This window comes from Emydura macquarii, unplaced genomic scaffold, assembly GCF_026122565.2.
Source record: "Emydura macquarii macquarii isolate MOO-44397 ecotype Brisbane River unplaced genomic scaffold, CSIRO-AGI_Emac_v2 contig_2897, whole genome shotgun sequence".
In the NCBI taxonomy this organism is placed as follows: Eukaryota; Metazoa; Chordata; order Testudines; family Chelidae; genus Emydura; species Emydura macquarii.
Window position 1 is genome coordinate 37,978,598 of NW_027133034.1, and position 19,362 is coordinate 37,997,959.

The window sequence follows — 19,362 nt, forward strand, 5'->3', positions numbered from 1 at the left end:
GACATGCTGTATCCCAAACAGCCTTAGGGCTTAGGTGGGCTCTTGCATCTATCCCTAACAAGTCAGCATTTCTCCAAATATTAAATATACAGATGAGTCTTTCCAATTTATGAATCATCTTCTGTGCTGTCATCCCTTCCTGCTCCTGTCCTGTTTCCCCCTCCTTCCCCAGTTTGCTGACTAAGTCTAATTAAGCATATATACTTTTAGCAGCTGGTGAATCAATCTACACACAGGTGAGAATGGGAACTATCACATTAAAATATTATAGGTCCTTCTCTTCTATTCTGAATACCTTTATTACTGTTATGGAGGTGAGCTTTTTCAAGAACTTGAGAAGTAAACTCAGAAAATTTTTGTCCAAAACTATATTGACTTTTTTTCATATAAAGAATAATGAAGTTAGTACAGTTAAACCATAGTTGAATCTTTCCCAAAGAGTTTATAACAGAACATTTTTGTTTTCAATACATAAAGTAGGCTGAGGGAACAGTTAGAAGCACTTTGGCTCCTTCTGGTGCTTGTTCCTTAATAAGGGACTATTTTGATAGGTCACCGTTCTTAGAAAGCCAGGGTTATTTTTTAACACCATGGCTTTTCCAACTACACATGTGCATGCACTCAAATACTTACACCAGTCCTCATCAGATCCATGCCTTATCAAAGAGGGTGTGAACAATTCAAGGGAAGAGCTGTGAAAATTGGCACAGTGGTTTATAGGGAACTACTGGTGTCTGAGAAAGACTAGCTGAAAGTAACTGGATAAATCTATTTCAGCAGAAGATAAAGAATAGGAAATAAGCTTTGTAATCAACCAAGTAGGCTTTCCAATACATTAAGAAGCTCTTTTATGGAGTAAAATCTTGTTAGTTGAAAGCAAGTAATAGTGTTAAAACTTTCCAAAATAGTTCATTTTCCCCTTCCTAAATCCGTGACATTTTTTTCTTGCTTTCTTATGCTAATATAACTAGCCACTGTGAAAAAGGAAGATAACTATCTTTTATACCACAAAAGATGTAATAAAATTAGTTTTTTCCTGGAAACTCAGAAAACAAGTTAATATGGAACTGAATTTGAAAGTCCTAAATAAGTGTTAATCAAAACAAGTGCACAGAGTGGCATCTGGTTGATCCAGCAGAAGTACATGGGACGTATATCCTATTTGAGCTTCCCTCCTGATCTGAGTTCTTTAATGCAGTCTTCTTTCTGCAAAAGAGGAAAAAGAAAGTGAAAGCATACCTTCAACTAGACAAAGCAAGAAAAGACAAAGCAAGAACATGTGTTCAAAGGATGGACAGAGAAAATTATTTAGGTGTGTTGAGGGGAGCTGCTTGCAGTGGATTATAATTAAAATGCAGTTTTAATCCCTTTGATATTTATCCTGGGACAGACAATGAGGATTTAACCTTTTCCTGATTTGAGCACAGAATGGCATCCTTCCTTTTGTTGCACGTAACTGTTTGGCAGGACAAGTTAAGAGCCTGTGCCAAGGGGATCTCTTGAAAGGGCTGCGAGGGTTTAAGTCATCCTATAAATCAGTAACCAAAACAGCTTACTACTGCTAGAGCCCTGTAGAGATCGGTTTACCTTGCCTTATGATGCATTGTTGAGATAAGACTGAAGGGTCTTTTAGTAGGTTGGAACTTTGGCTTTTTGCTTTCAGCCATAGATTTACAGATACCATTTCCCTTCCTTACCCCTTTTTTCTAGAAGATTTGAACTGGCCACATTAGGGGAATATTTATTGTTTCAAGCAGCGCTTTGTCACTGTAAGTTATTTGGAATTCCTGGTGCACCATGGCACCAATAAGCCAAAAGCATGTCTGGCCTTCCCTAAGGATGGGCATCTTAACACATTTGACAAGAGAGAGACACTTCCGTGTAAGCTGTTTCTGTGTGTGTCCTGCTTGCCTGTCTTTTCCAGATTGAGATCCACTAATACCCTTAGATGTGACTCCACTTTGTCAGCTCCTTTCCACTGTAATCCAGCATGATGCACAATCCTGTTCTTTCAGACTCATATCTGTTTCTGTCCTAAAAGACTCCATGGACATTTTTTTAAATTGTTCAGATTTTCCCTCTAAATTATGAGGGGATCAAGGCCATCTAGGTTCCAATCCTTCACAGCCTGCTTCACAGGAGAGCGACTTGGAGGATGGAATGAAGAACATGTTCACATCCTCATGCGTCCCAGTGGATCATCGGGCTCAGAAACACTTGTACCAGAAAGAAAAGCCTTCATTTGATGGGTAGTCAAGGAAGTCCACAGATGTACAGTGCTCCCTATTCCCATCTGGAGGTGTTCTTCTGTCATAAAGAGTCAAAAGCTTAGGCCAGGGACGGAGTTTGGGTCTGCAGACCCTTATGAAGCAGAGAGACGCTCTTCTCCAAGCAGCATCTTTCCTCTAACACTGAACCATCTTCTGACCAATGGGAGACAGAGTCTGGCTTGTAAATTAAATAGCTGTGGCAGATACCTGCTCTCATCTTCTCAAGGAAGCGGGAGAGTTGGGACAAGGCTGTGGGGGATGTCAAACAGGAGACCAAGACTGACTTTTGCATGTAGCTGGCATTATTTGATGTCAGGTAAAAAATCAGTCAGGCATTGAAGTGTTCATATTATAGGGGAAGAAGATTGTAAGATATCAGATGCAAGACCTTTACGACACCATGGAATAGGTTAACATCAACCAATTTGTGGTATTGTTTTTATATGCATAAATGTCACACAAAGAGAAATAGTATTTAACATTTGGTTTTTACCTATGCTTTGGACTTCCATTAAAGACTTAAATTTAGAGATGTAAATGAAACACTTTCAATCCAGAGTTGCTTATTATCATTATGTAAATTTTGTTAACTGATTAAGCCTTCATAGTGATGTGTTAGCTCATAGCAACATCTTTATCAGTGGTATAATTCACACAGTAACAGTTAGCATGACACTAGAGAGAGGTATCAGTTTATTTCTTAGAGCTCATTTGGCTTCTTCAAAACACCACATGGTTGAAAAATTACTAATGTCCAACCAAATAATACTCTTAAAAATGTAGAAGGCTAGTAAACTAAGATCTGATATAAGCTTATATTGCTACTAAATCTAACAGGGTACAGTCCAGCCTGTATAGTTATTCTTCATGCTATACATATCACAGTGTAACTGTTGGAACAATTAAATTCAGCAGGCCTAGTTATACCATCAGATATGTGGGTGCAATTCCTATAGATATCAAAACTCTGCTGTAAGGGCAAAATTTGTTTTTTGAGATCACAAGGCAGTTAGTAATGTTCAGAAATAGTTTTTCCTGTTTATTTAAAAAAGGAGAGAAATGTATATTGGAAACATTTTCATTAAGGACTCTGAGTCAGATGTATCAGAGTGGGTGGACCAGCATATCACCTCTAGGAGGTATAATTATAAAGAAGAAAAACTTTGGTATAATTATTTTACTTAACATATGAACAAAGGCTGAATGTTGGCATTTTTATTTTAAATCCCAAAAGCTCATCTCCTTTTATCAATTTGCATATAACTGCAATCATTCATACTATTTATTTACATTTCTCTTTAACTTTAAATGGTTATATTTTTACCATTATTACTTTTTATTTTTACAACACCCAAACAATTAGTAAGACATGATAGCTGCCCCAACGCGCTTACAGTCTAGGGGCCAGATTCTGACCTATGATCTCATTCCTTGTGCAAAGAGCAGTACAGGCAGTGGAGTTAAGAGGAGGACAATGGCTAATGGGCTGAGGGTTAGCAGGGATCAGTGGCAAGGGGGAGAACAGAAGAAAATGTTAGTTAAATCCCTCTGAAAAAGGTTCCACTTGTCAATCACTGACAAGAAGCGCTGCCTCCAGAAAACCCTATTCAGGCATGAGCAAGAAATGGAAGGATAGGGAAAGGGTCTTATCAGTCGACATGAGGTAAGAAAAAGACACAGTGCAAGGGGGTGACACTGACTTCTGAAATTTGACTCCAATTTTTCCACTAGTGACAAACTATTCACTTCATGCTTCCCATTACGATACACAAGTGCATTGCGTAGAAAACCTTCTAAGTCATCATCATGTATTTTGCAGCACATAGAAAATTGTCCTCTAGACAAAGAGAAAAAAATTATACTATCTGCCTTTGGATTATAAAAGTAGTGCTTGGACTGGCTTATTAAATAGAAATGGCTCTGGCTTCTGTCCTTTGACTATTTAACAAACTGGTACTATTCCCTTACCTCAGCTCTCCTATTCTCGGGAAAATAGGTAGGAGTTGTGCTTATGAACTTGTAAAACTTCCCTCCTTACCATGTGATCTGGGTTGGAAACAAATATAATTTATCTTTTTCAGGAGACTTTCATGTTGTAAAATTTGTGCCTAATTTCTCTCATGAACAGGGTTTCAGTTATATTTTATCATATTGGCTACTATATTTCACTGCATAGCAGCTACCTTATTAGCAAGATAACCCTTTGTCATAACAGTCACAAAAGGTAACTGGATGTAGTGTAAATGAAAACTAGATGAAAGGACCATGGCTTGCACACTTCATTAAAATGTATGTTGAATTCTTTAAAGATACCTATTCAAGTATCTTGTGTAATCTTTTATCAGGATTGTATCTCCATTTCAGTTTGTAGGACATTACCTGTTTTGAACAGGATAAAGGCTCATTGTTACTGTCAGGCCTGTTTCAAGCTAAATATTCATCTAGTCCTTTGTGGCTGCCATTTTTATCACGCGTTCAGAACAGCTTCCCTTTGCTGATCTGCCATTTTCCAGCATATCACTGTTTCACTTGTATGATTTCTGGTGAGACAAGCTCAGACCTGGCTGCTTTTCTCTCAGTAAAAGAGAAAAGAAATGTCTCTGGTGCCTACTCTGCAGAGAAAGTTGATTCATGTGTAAATTATCAGTTGGCCTTTATTTGCTCGGCCTGTGGAGAGTACACATGCAGATAAAAGGCTCGGTGGGTCAGGGCTGAGTACGTGCAGGTTTCTCCAGTGGCCACAATGACAGTGTTAGAATTGTTGTCAAAGATTATCAGACAGACTATGATGTCTTATCATTATTTACTTACAGTTTGGTGTGTAAAATAAATTTCAACAAGCAAGTGTATAATACTGAACAAAGTGCACATCATAGCTGTATATTATTACTATCATCAGCCGTCTCTATCAGGATTTTTAAGCATCTGTATAGATTTGATGATAATATTTATGTCTGCATATAAAAAAATGCTATGTGTATTTCATGATTTTTTAAAGTGAAAACAAGCTCCAGTCTTACCTAACTTTGCAAAATGGATATATTATGTAAGTACCAACAATTCATGTCTGAGATCACATGTAAAAGAAATGGGTAGAGGGGTGTTTGTTTTGGTTTCCACTGAAATAGTTTTAAAGTTTCATTTTGTTCTATGTGTAAAATTTCCAGTAATAGCATTAAGCAGCTCAGGAATGCTTTAAATATCCCATGTTGTGTCTCGTTTAATAAGGTAGTTACAGTATATTTGTCTGTTTTACAACTACATTTGTATTGGCATATAATGTGTGCAGCAGCTGGGAACTGTGTAAGGGCGGCAGAAAGTTATTTGATCTTCAAAATCAGTTACCTGTCACTCAATTGCCTTTCATTGAAACATAATCAAGAATCATTATGGGCCTATTAGCAGCTCTGATGTAAGTGCATTTTAAATGCCATTGTCAGAGCTCCAGTTATCCTCAAAAAAGTAAAGTCATTAAAGTACAACTGTCTCATAGTTTCACAAGTAAATCATAAATCAGACAGGATACTAAGCTTGTGAAATGTAAATTCAAGACCCATAGGATTTGATCTGTCAGGTCAACTTCAATTGAGACATTTGGGGCTATCCTGCCATTGAATAACCAATACACAAGGTCATCTCTGCCCAAGTTTTATTGTTAGATCATCTACATTTGTAACCATGTTAAGAGCATTTTTTTAAAAAGTTCTTGTTGCAAAAAGCAATCACTGTAACTTATTTTAAAAACATAAAATTAAACCACCCAGGTGGGGTTATATGATATAATTTGTTGCACACCAGTTTTAAGTCTCCCTTGATAATATTTTCCCTTTCCAGTGTTATTAGTGACATTACATGTCTTGTGTATAATGTTGTAGCTGCTCTTAGCTGCTTTACTTGCTTTATTTTAGAAAAATTTTCACTTGAAATTTTTTGATGCTAATATTTTGCAACTCATTTCCTATCCCACTTGGATTTCGGTATTTAAATTTCATTTTTAAAAATCCCCACCTCATTTCAGATCTGTTGTTCCCTTTATCCATTTTTGAGGCAGGGAGGTGGGTAGATTTGAATCCCACCAGGGAGCCCATTTCTTCTCTCTCTATTTTGGAACAGTAAGAATGGGATTATAAAGAGGTGCTGGACAAGGAGTACCATAGCTACTCCTTGGGATGGTTAAAGGTGTTTCTTGCACTAGATGGGTTGTATCATAATATCGATGTTTATGCTACAGTTTGTACAGTATATAAAAATATAAATGTTCAATCTGCTGCAATCCTTTGAGCCTCAGTAGACTGTTAGTCATATAGGAAGCTATGTGACTCTGTGGACAGAGCACTGGACAGGGACTTCAGGAGACTTGGTTTCCATTCCCAGCTCTGCTCTTGGTCTCATGTGTGACCTTGGGAAAATCATTTCCCCTCTCTCTGCTTCACTTTCACCCTCTGCAAAACTGGGTATCATGGGTTCACCCAGAGTGCAACCTGGGACTGGCGTACCACTGTGCCCCCTTAACTCTCCAGCCTGGGATGATCCTCACAATGCTCTGCTAGTGACAAGCAGCAAACCCCTCCAGGTGCTGCCATCATTCAGCCCAACAGCCTGTGGAGTCCCACGCCCAGCTAGATTCCATGAATGCTCCCAGAACCACTCACAAATGTCATAGAGAAAGACACTGCACTCCAGCTCCCTGCCCTGGTCAGAATCCTGACCAATATAAATTTATTACCTAGTTCACTCCCTCTCCCCCCAATATGGGGAGGATATACACCAGGTTTTGTTAACTGAGCTGAGATTTATCAAACACTTGAGCCAAAACACACTGTTTTGTTAATATATAAAAACAGGTTTATTAATTACAGAAAGATGGATTTTAAGTGAGTATAAATGGTAGGCATAAGAGATCAGAGATAGGTATCCAAGCAAACAAAGATAAACATGCAGTCTAAATCTTAACCATTTAACACTAGGCAGTATCTAAATTAGGCAGTTTTTCTCACCCCACTAGATGTTATATAGTTTTCAATATACAGACTTCTCTCTCAAGCCTGGGTCCAATCTCTTTGTCTTTCGTTGTTTCTGTTGCTTTCAGCATAGGTGGGGGAGGAGAAAGGACAAAGCATGCACCCCTGTTCCTTATTTTATATCTTTTTGACCATGTGCTTAGTAGGCAATTAGTCCAGGAATGTCCAGGTGTGTTCTGCTGAGTCACAAGGTTGCTCAATATCCCACTGTGGTGCTTGCACAACAGTCATTGAATTGTAGCTCCTCTGGTTACAATTACAATATCCTTGGAGGATATTAGTCTTAACACCCTCATAGGCAGGAACCACTGCCCTTGTAGAAAAGGCTCCTAAACTTGCAGCATAATTTCTAACAACTATACAGCAAAAGTCTTATAACTTGATACACACCAATGATACACATACTTGGAGAGCATAGTGAGTTTTAGCAGATTATGATTTTTCATTAGACATCTTATATGGCATGCTTAGCATGAACTATTACAACCATACAGGAATGATGAATATGGGGTTTACAGGGTACTGCTTTGTCATACAGTGTGTCACACTGGGATAATGATATTAACCTCCTTTATAGAGTGCTTTGAGATCTGCTGGTGAAAGATAATAGCTAGGTGGTATTATTATTAAGTGCTTTGAGATCCATGCTTGGGCTACACTATATTTTATTAGTAATATTTTGGGGGTTGAGAAGGACATTTGGCTGATTAGTAAAGTTTTTTAAAGGCTTTTTTTTCTTTTGGTTGGTTGGTCAGGTTTTGGATTTTGTTTCATCTTCCCCTATATAGTCTGTCGGTGTGGCTTGTCTGCAGAAATTATCCACTGGTTAAGGACAGAGGCTAGGTTCTGTAACGAGAACTGGGACCTGGGCAATGAAATGTTAACATCAAGCCCACATAGAGACACCCCCAAATTCTTTACATGAGAAAAGGGGGCGGGGACGGTTGAGATTTTATTCTGGGACCAAATCCCAGTGGTTGGCTACAACTAAAATGAGCACCCACTGAGTAGAGGCCAATTATGGTTATGTAAAAATTAAGGAGGACCATTTTGGAATAGTGAGATGGCAGGTAACAATAGCAATGAAGACTTCAGTTGAATAAATCTTGATTTAATTGGAATGATAAAAGCCATGGCGATAGTTAAACCTTATCATAACACACACTCTGAAATATATGTTGATAATTTGAGTCTGCAGAATATTCAGATAAGTTAGTAGGTATTTCATTTTGATAATATCAACCTGTTTATACAGTAACAACTGAAATATTTGGCAGTTATCTATGTATACAAATATGTTTCACGTATATGAATATGGAACATAGTACACAAATATACCATTAACTTAATACAAGCAACAACATCATGTGGCAGTTTTCCTAAGAATATATTTTATACATCTGTGAGAAGATGTACATGTTATAATTATATGACAAATAAAAATATTTGAAGGTAGAGAACAGATTTGTTTATGTGTATAATATTTTACTTACCAGTGTAACTGAACTCAAATGCAGAATTATTACTTACATTATGCCATAAATGTACATTACAAGTGCCATAAAGGGACTATGCAAAATGACACAGTGGCAAGTAGCAATGTTAAAAATAAATCTTTGTCCAAAAGAACTTATAGTCTAAAGGCATAAGTCGGTACTGAACATTATGGTACTGACTGAAGGAAGATTAGAGTACAATTAATATAGCGTGCGATTTTTTTTTTCAGTGAGCTGATTTTTTTTTTCAGTGAGCTGCTTGCTTAATTATACAGGTGGATTGAATGAGGCAAAGTGAGGTCATATGACTTACGTAAGGTTAAACACTGGCCCAGATTTTTAGACAGGTTAGGTATGCAATTGTGCGTGAAAAATGGATATGCAATTGAATGCCTAATTTGTCAGTGCAGTCACTATGATTCTGTGTACAAACAGGTAAATTCACTGATTACAAATTATCCATTTGCATATATAATTATCCAGTGTACACATGTAATTGTAATTGGACATTTAAAAATTGCACACTCAGGACCAGATCCTTAAATCCAACTGAGCTATGCACTGCATAGGATATAGGTGAGAAAAGTGGGAAGGCAAAGGTGGTGTACAGCAGCCTACCCCAGTAAGGGAGGGTGCAAAGCAGCAGCTCAGAGTCTAATCTGTATTTTTTGGATGCAGGTGCACACTTAATATTTTTGAAAATCTGTCCCATCAAGTCTGTGGCCTACATTAGAACCAAGTATCTACCTTCCTACTCAATCTTGGCTTATTATTTTTATTAATAATAATAATAATAATAATAATAATAATAATATGTAGCTCTTATATAGCTCAACACCTAGACTACACTATCTAAGAGTTTTTGCTTCTAAGTACTGTAGTAGAATTCCGCATACATAAAGCTTGTAATAAATGACAGAACTTTTTGTGTGTGCTCTGATTTAAGTGTACATAAAAAAGCACCAACAAAAATAATGTATTATCAGAAGGCAGAGTAACAATAACTTTTCTGGCTGAGAATCTTTCTGTTTTCTGGTTCACTTTCCAAATAATAAATCAAATTCCTCCTCCTGTCAGTAATTTCAAATGTGGTTGGTTTTATATGAAAGATGTTGATACATTTCTGTACGCACTAGTCAGTGGTTGCTCAGCAGGCTGACATCCTTTACACTTAGGATGGCCCTCCACGACAGCAGGGCACACTAAGATATTGTTAAGTTACTTAAATCTACCAAATCACAGACATTTTTATCTAGATCTGCCCCAGAACCCTTGACTTTGGCCTGTTCAACTCTAAGTCCAACGGTTCTCTATTAAAGGCTCTGCAACACAGAGTAATGTTCAAAACCTTTGATGATTCTTTACATATGCTGGGGCGTGCAGTACACTTGGTTTGTGATACAAAATATTTCTTCCTGCACACTACAGCTTTGTGAAGGTGACAAATTCACAACATTTCATATAAAATTTCTCAGTTTCATGACTCAAAACATTTTATTTTTCCATAAGACTATCACAAAAAGACCGTTTTCATATCGTTGTTTTGCAATTTAAATCAATTGTCAGTTTTGCTCAAAAATGGGACTATACTGATCAAGAACAATATTCTTTAGTGTTTTAATAAAGTTCAGTTTTCAAAAATGTATTTTGAAAATTGAAAACTTAGATTTTCAAGGAATTTCTATTTTCATTTCTGATTTTCACACTTTTATTTATACATGTAAGGCATATGAAATAGAAATCAGTCTTCAATATTCACAGCATGAGTTCTTTAAAGGAAACTCATTCTGCTGCCATTTACATGAGAAGCCTATCAAGTAGTCTACTACCAGTCAAAGACATTACTTTAGGTTTGGAGGTAGAGTCTCTGGGGAAGCGAGAAGAATGTGCAGAATAAAAAAAATGCAGTTTGACTTACTGATTCTTACACATTTGCTGAGATGCATTCCAGGAGTGGCATCCCGGCCTCGTTGAAGTCAATGGCAAAACTCTCATTGGCTTCAGTGGGCCAGGATTTCACCCCAGGATCCTTTACTCAATAAACTGAGTAATTTATCTGTTTCTTATGTACCAGTGACTTTTTTGCAGTATACTAGATGCCTGATTTCTAAATTTAGGAATCCAACACATAAAATATGGGGTTAATAGACACATCCTGAACCCAGTGCCCCACTTGTGCATGAGGCTATGTAGATATGGGGAAAAGGAATCTTCCCTCCTGCAAAGGCTGGTGAGTGCCTTGTGACGGTCCCTTCTGCAATCTGGACTGGTGTATAGCTGTGTCTCCCCAGTCCCTCATTTCTAGAGCCCATCTTGCACTTGCTCCACTGTGTGAATCCCCCACTCCTGGGTCAGCCCACGCATAGTCTCCTACAAGCAAGCAAATCTTAACTTACTGAGTGAGTGCTTCTGGCCAGCCACTCATGGTATTATGCAATAGAATGACCCCAGCAAACACCCATAGTCCCAGATACAACCCTAGGAACTGCCATCTTACAGAGTTCAGTGCTGCCCACTGGACTCTGCAAGCTCATTGGTTCATCAATTTATCAAAAAAAATTGATATGCACCAGCTCTGTCACTTTAAATGAAGTCTCTGACACACTAAACCACATGCACTGCTTTAGATAGAACAAACAAATAAGTCTATTAAGTACAGAAAGATTTTAAATGATTATAAGACAGAGGAATATAGATGAGATTTGATTAGGATGAAATAAAAGCAAATTGCATTCTAAACTAAACGTAATACTTTCAGTAACTTTATGATCTGAGATAATGCTCACTACAGGCTGCCTGACTCCTTCAGCCAGGCCTTTTAAGTTGCTTGATGTTGCTTTGTAGATGGAAGTGGAAGAGAAAAGAGAGAGAAAGCAAAACGTCTCCTCTTTTAATATGTTCCTTCGCCACCTCCTGGGGCAAGTGATGAGCAATGTCCTGTATGGCCCCCTTCATTTGAGTCAGTGGGTATTCCCTTATCGATGCTTTGGCTAGTCCATTGTTCCTGGAAGAGCTGGGTTGTTTTATGCATGTCTTAGTGAGGCGTAAACTACCTCTCTGCCTTTAGTGTTTTTCTAAATCTGCCTCAAGCCACTTGAGACACATGTTTGGGAATATTACATAGCAGAGCTTCATAACCATACACATGACATTGCAACAAACATACTACTATAACATAATGTTCAGTATGTCATGAGCATTCCAAAAACATCTTACATGACAAACTTTGCATTAAACAATACACAATTACACCATAAGGATGAACATGAATGATACACAATCACACCGTAAGGGTGTACATGGGGTTCAGTGTGTCACATGGCTATAGAGTCATTTATGGATGCTTCTCCAGCCCAATGTCTGGAGTAACTTCCAGACACCCTAGATGCCACGCAATGCAGTGGAGTCACATCACTTCCACTGCCTATCTAGATGTATGTACACAGCCATAAAGAGAAGGGCAGAATTTGCCATCGTAGCTGGCTTTTTGTTTCAAATATTTTTTATTAAGATGGAAGGAAAAAAGGCACAATTAAGGTCATCGGTCCAGATCCTCAGATGATGTAAATTGATGGAACTATGGAGTTCTGGCACGTTCTTAGCATCAAAGCTGGTGAGCTGCACACAGTGTGTGAGTAATGAACAAAGGCATACTCATATGAAATACAGTAACATTAATCATAATACTAAACCAAGCTGGAAACACACGTACCATGGATATAATTTTAGCAAACATAACGCCAATAAACTATAGTGGGTAATATTCAAAAGAATTAACTATAGGTGACAGTGCCGCTGAGTGTGTTGAGTTTTCTGCAATCATAATATGTTCAAATAGCAACATGGTCTGAAACTATCAAAAATAGGCTGCTAAATGGTGAATGCAGGTACAAAGAGATGATTGCAAGCATAAAATCACCCCATTTGTGCACATGCATGCATTTTTAATGTGCATTGCCTATCATATTTTTTGTAGGAAGCATTCACACCTACTCTTAAAAATTTAGCTACATATGACTTGACTGAACGGAGCGGCTTTTTGAAATTTGAAAATTGATCAGACAAATTGTTACTTTTTTTGTTTGATTTTGTTTGCTATGGAATGGCTTGTGGCTATGACACCTCTTCCTTTTTATTGAATATAAATGATTACCATCATATGAACAAAGATATATACATGTTAATGTTGAAGACCAGAAAGAGAAACACTTTTTTGTCATTTCAGAGTAAGTTATTGATCCCATGCATATTGCATATCATATAAGATAAGAAGTTAAACATCCTGTATAACTTCCCATGGGATTGTAATGAAAATCCCTATAGTTCAGTCATTTGTATTTATTTATTAGAAAATACTGCCTTTCCTTGATTCTTGACACCTGGGGTTTTTTATTGTAATGTTCTTTTAACAAATCCTAAAAGCATACAAAGGAACTATAGTATTAATAAAAATATTGCATTTTATTTTACAAACTAATTTTTATTGATACACATGATTTATATTGCACAATAATATGTCTTTTCTGAGCATCCCTTCTTAGCTGCTACTTTACATGAAATGTTACAAAGCCTAATTCATTACCATTTACAATAATGTACTGGAATATTTTCAAATAGTTCAAAGTTTGTGTTTGAGCAAACAGAAAAAGACCCTAAAAATATATCGATTCTGTCCTGTGCAATGATGCAATGCAATGATCTCTGTTACCCTTACCCTCTTTTTTGAGTCATTAGAACTGCAAAATCATGGATCTTGCAGCCCTAACTCTAACCTACCTCGAAGTCTCCTAACACACCAGTCTACTCAAGGCTAGAACAGATACCACACAGCTGTTCTGCCTGTACCCTGCCTCCAAAGCAGCTAAACAAAAGGACTTAAGTGGTACAGAAGGCCTTCCACAGATGTTGGCTTGCAAGAGTTGATTTTCAAACTATTTGGGGAATTTAAGAAGGAATTCCTATTTGCAATAAATTATTACACACACAATGTTCAAAGAATCTTCCTCCTCTTAGTTCTTGTGCCTGATGCCACAGAGGTCTGCAGCAAGTGGAAGCAGCAATTGCAGGGAAAGTGTGACTTATCCTCTGTATCCTTGGGTTGGAGCATGCCCAGTATTGGATCTTGGGAGAATTTAGCTTCCAGATTCTAAAGAGTCTCTACTAACCATATGCAAACTGAGCTTTTTTTCTGAAGTTTATAACTTGGCCAAATTTGGGTACATTTTCACAGGAACACCCCTGATACCAGTGTGACACCTCCTCCCAACCAGTCAAATTTCAGCTCCAAAGAATAGAGCTAGAGCTTCTCAATGAAAGCATTGCACAATTTTTTTTTTAAACGGGCAAAACATGTTTTCCCCCCGTTTTGTTCCTAGCAATGGCTGAACCTTTTTAGTTGAAACTTTCAAAAATAAAAATTAGTCCAAGGCAGGGACTTAGCATGGGAAATTTCAGCCCAAGTTAAGGTTTAGCAAAGTTATAAGCAATTAACAACAGGGTCTTATAATGGGAAGTGTTAGGTAACAAACTGTAGGAGATGCTACCAGCTCCACTTATACTATTCTGCTGGTATTATTTTTGACCTGTTTAGCCCTAATTACTTAAGATGTCATTTGACAAAAAAAGTCTGCCTTCCACACTTCAGAAATCTGTACAAGGCTGTTGAAATACTAAGGAACTGTCTGTCCCCAGATCTTCCATGACTCTGTACAAACTTCCAGCCTGCCAAAGTGCTTGTATTTTGTTTTGTTAATCATGTCCTTGACAGATTTATTTATTTTACTTTTTATTAACATGTGCATTAGAAATGGAGGGCAACTAGTGCAGCCTCAGCTTTTGCTTTTACTATATTTGCATCACAAGTTCAGCTACATGATCCCTTATGATGCATCCTTGGTATCTTATGGGTATAACATATGAAAATAAAAAATGGTCAGGAGAAAGAAGTTGACAAAAACACTTGTTTTGCCCTGACATTTAAGAATAATGGGGAAACTCCTGAAGGCCAGATTGTATACTGAAAAGTACCCCTGCCTAGGGGGCAGGAAGCTTAATAGCAGTGGTCCTCAACCAGGGATATACGTACCCCAGGAGAATGCAGAGGTCTTCCAGAAGGTATGTCAACTCATCTAGATCAGTGTTTCTCAACCTGGGAGTTGCGACCCCAGAAGGGTTGCAAGTGCAGGACTGGCATTAGGGTAGCAAGCAAGGCAATTGCCTGGGCCCCACACCACTGGGGCCCTGTGAAGCTAAGTTAAATGCTTCTGCCCTGGGTAGTGGGGCTGGGGCTTCAGATTTCTGAAAGGGGTACAGTCTGGGAAGGTTGAGAACCACTGCCCTACAGAATTCCCATTATGGAGTTTCCTCTGTGTTATTTCACGAGGACACAGGGTTTGTTTTCCCCCCTTCACCCTTTTGAAGAAATTGAGGGCCTGATCCATGGATATTCCAAGATCCATGGGGTGGGACACAGGGTCAACTATACAGAAGCCCTGTGCTTTAGCCCTTGGCAACCCCAGATCAAGGACCTCATTCCCTGGGAGTACAGCTTCCTGTAGCTGTGCTACTAGTGATTCCCTGGCTGCAGTTACTACAGGATCCCTCTTAAAGGGAGATTCCTACAGCAGAGGCAGTGCCATGGTAATGTATTACAGCTTTTGACTGTGTTAAATTTGCAGTGACATCTCTGTTGGGTGCAGAGAAGATGTGCATCTCCTCTCTGGGCCCTCCTCTGGTCAGCCCATTCCTCCCTGTCCTGTCCAACACTTTTCCCTCACAGATCCCCAGATACATGAAGCACCATCCATAGTGTCTGAGGCAAGGGCTTGTATGTATCTCGATGAGGGAAGCAGGATGCAGCCATAAAGGCAGCTGTTTTTCTTTTCTACATGGGAAAGGAGACATCTATATGCAGACATCTATATGCAGATTTAATATGGCCTTCAGTTATCACTGAATCCTTACTCAGATAAAATCCCACTGGCTTCCAGGAGAGTTGTGTCTGAACACGGACTGAATAAAAACTAAATCTGAATATCAAGGATTTGGCTTTTTGTGTTTTAATGTTGAGTTAATATTACCTTATTGGGTTACTGAGAATAGTAACAATCTGCTAATTTGATTATAGGGCTACAGAATGCAAAGCAAAGCATTCTAGTCATTCTGAGCTGAAAAACAAGTACAAAACAGACATATGTTCTTGACTGAGAGAGCTTTTTTCAGGTTAGTAATGGATTTTGTTCACAATGGATTTTTTTACATTCTGAAAGAAATGTTTTCTCTATACATGAGTATATTATGGTTATATCATTTCATTTCTCCCTAGACTGAGGGAGAATGTACTGTACATACTGTATCCACAGTGCCAGTTTTCCTTAACTGCCTATTCAGTGAGCTTCCCTCTTACTTCACTCTACAGGAGATTCAGTTTTCATATTAACTCATTGCAGGATCTTTTATGAAGAGTGACTATCAAACTGTGCTTGGTGGGCACATTTATGCATGCTGGTACTGTTCTCTACTAACTTCCATTCCCACGTCAATCTTTCATGCACACCCTCCAGTTTTTCTGTTTATCAGCAGTTATTTTAAATATATTTCTAGAAAACAACCCGGTGTGACTTTGACAAACCAAACCAAATTAAAGCAATAATTATTAAAAAACAAAACCAAACCCACAGTCAAGACATAAACAATACAATTCTCCAAATGTATTTAATTTATTTTTCTGGTGTTTGTCTCATACAATATTTGTGGGCCAACTGTGGCAATAACTCATAATTTTAATAGAAGATGACAGAAAATTTCAGCTGAGTGATCCTTCCCAGGAAAATTACCCTGGCAACCTCTTTTGATTTTATTCTAATTGTACAGAAAATTTGAAAAGGCAATTTGAATCACCAAGTTTTGAAATTCATTTAAATATTTAAAATGTCGTCCTCTTCCAAATATACTTTGCTAGCAGAGTCTTGCCTCTCCATTGCCAACTCTCAAGGCTTACCAGCTTTCCCACTGAGGACTGAGCTTAGACTTTCTTCAGTCCCATATTATTGTTATTTTTATTACAGAAGCACCTAAGAGCCCTAGTCATGGTGAGGATCCCATTGTGCTATGCATTGTACAGACACTGAACAGAAAGATGGTCGCAGTCCCAGTCCCAAAGAGCTTGCTCTCCAGATATGAGGCAGCTGATAAATACAGGCAGATGAGGAAGTACAAGGAAACAATGAAGCAATATTGTCTAAATAGACAAGACGGGGGTAGGAGAAGGGATGCAACACACAAGCAGAATAAACAATGTGATGGCGTCAAATGTCATGTTAGTTCCATATATTTGGGAGGATTGTATATGTAGGAGGGAATCAGTTAAATTGAAAGAGAAGAGAAAGGAAAGGGATCAGGGGGAATGGGCAGGGGATGAGGGACAGGTGAAGCTGAGGTGAAAAGACTATGAGGGAGAAGGTTGGAGCAAACAGCCCCTCAGCACAGGGCAGAAAAGTCAGACCATAAGCAAGCTTGTAAATAGAATTTACCTGAATACTGAAACAGTTAAAAGCTACACCCTGTGCACCCATATGTCAGAAATTGGACTAGACAGCATGGCCCCAACCTACCTCCTGGCATCTTTATGCTACTCTAGTGGCATAACAGGGCCAGAAATCAAGTAGATTTCCTCATGGGGGAATGCTCCCAGTGCAAAGGGGAGTCCCTGGTGATGTAGGGCCAGTTCAGACCACAGCTCAGGGATGTATCAGAGGAAGGAGAACTGTAGCCAATGTGCTTTGCACTGTGACTGTTTTGGACAGTCCTCCTGGGACTGTTGCAAGTAGTGCATAAAAGTTGTCCCTGAGATTATTCTGTGTTATGCCAGGAGTTGAACTGAACCTTTGTAGCCCCCCAATCTAGAAGGTGTAACAGCGGTGTATAGCCACTTTTGCCCCCTTCAGCTCCCCATTCCTTGGCTGCACTGAACTCAGTGGCATGGCCCAAATGTCCACATTTGCTAATGTGCAGCGAGAACTTTTGTTAGTGTGATTTTAAATGATCTTTTCCCCCTTCTGACATGATTTTTAACATTTCTTCTCACTTTTCCCCAAGTTTCAAGCCCACTTTTTTGTTCTGTTGGTCACAAACAAAGGCAAGACTTCGGCTTTCACATCCATTTGCTGTACTAGGTCTTCTTTTTTCCCCCAGGAAACCCCCAGTTTTGAGTGCTGTCTCATGGGCTCTCAATTTAGGGTCTGAATCTCTTGTAGAAACAAAGAGACTTAAACAAGAAGTGGGGGCAAGGCATCCGTTGCTGGTTTCTATGGTCTTAGCTAGGTTGCTATAATCTGTGGCTCCATTCTGAGGCCTGTGCTACTAGACCTTTAGGTTTTTCACTTTCACAAAACTTACTTTAATAACTCATTGGTTTCTGTGTATTCAATGGCACTTCCTAGCTTCCCAAAACAAAACACCACAATGTTGAGACCATGACTGAGAAACATCTTTGACCCTTTGCGTATTTATGTGGTGCTTGTTTTTTGAAAGGTCACTTACTGACTCAGAGGAAGTAAGAGATGATGAACACGCATGGTGGAAAGCAGGATGTTTTTCAACTTCTACGCATGTCAGCTATTTTCCATGTTGAGGTGTTGGAAGGTCAATTGGGGATTAAATTGCAGCATTATGGTCATTAATCTTGAATGTTCCCTCTAATGACATCTTCTAGGTTAAGTTTTAGGAAGTGTGATATTTTCCGTTTTAGTTAAAATTAGTGTAATTCACATTTGCAAGGCTTTTGTGAATTGGTGCTTCTTCTTAAATTTCTAGTTTCCATGTTATGGGAACTTCAGACCATCACATACTGTCTTGATATAGACTCATAGACTGGTGGACTTTAAGGCCCGAAGGAACCGTCAGACCATTAGTCTGATTTCCTGCACATCGCAGGCCACAGAATCTTACCCATCCAGTCCTGTAATAGACCCATAACCTCTGGCTGAATTACTGAAGTCCTCAAATCATGATTTAAAGACTTCAAGTTACAGAGAATCCACCATTTACATTAGTTTAAACCTGAAAGTGACCCATGCCCCATGCTGCAGAGGAAGACGAAAAACCCTCAAGGTATATGAATTAGGATGTAAAAGCCTGAAAGTCATGAAGCACATGATGGAAAATAAAGTTTCTGAGTAGTTCTAAGACAAGCATATGATTAATTTAGGTTGTGACATTCAACAGCTGGGATAGGATTTTACAGACTTTTTTTCTCTGATTTATGGTTACGGTACAGACTTTGGAAATTGATGTTGGCTACTGATTTGTTTACAGAGCTATGATTATGAGCTACAGTGTTTCCCCAGCTCAGTTGATTCTTGCATCACAGTTCACCTCATTGGACTATAATAGAAACAGACCTGTATTGATTACTGTGACTTACAGGGGAGAAAAAATCTTTGCACTTCACATTGGGTATAAATTATAAATAACATCTCTAAAGGCTGTGAGTTACAGAAACAGCATTCTTCTGAGACAACCACATGTAAAGCTGTTGTAGTGGTTATTAACTTTATGATTGCAGTACTAGTGTAC

At 38.5% G+C, this 19,362-nt stretch overlaps 1 protein-coding gene across 4 annotated transcripts in view; it reads left to right on the forward strand.

Annotated features, from left to right (window-relative positions):
* The window catches only part of ARB2A (ARB2 cotranscriptional regulator A), a 351,893-nt gene that overhangs the window by 311,865 nt on the left and 20,666 nt on the right, over window positions 1-19,362 (forward strand). Inside the window, exon 11 of one of the 4 annotated variants that reach the window (XR_010923834.1) lies at window positions 15,914-16,008. The exons of the other annotated variants lie outside the window; for them this stretch is intronic. The gene's annotated coding sequence lies outside the window, so the exon portion shown is untranslated. The remainder of the gene's footprint in view (window positions 1-15,913; window positions 16,009-19,362) is intronic. 4 annotated transcript variants of the gene reach the window in all.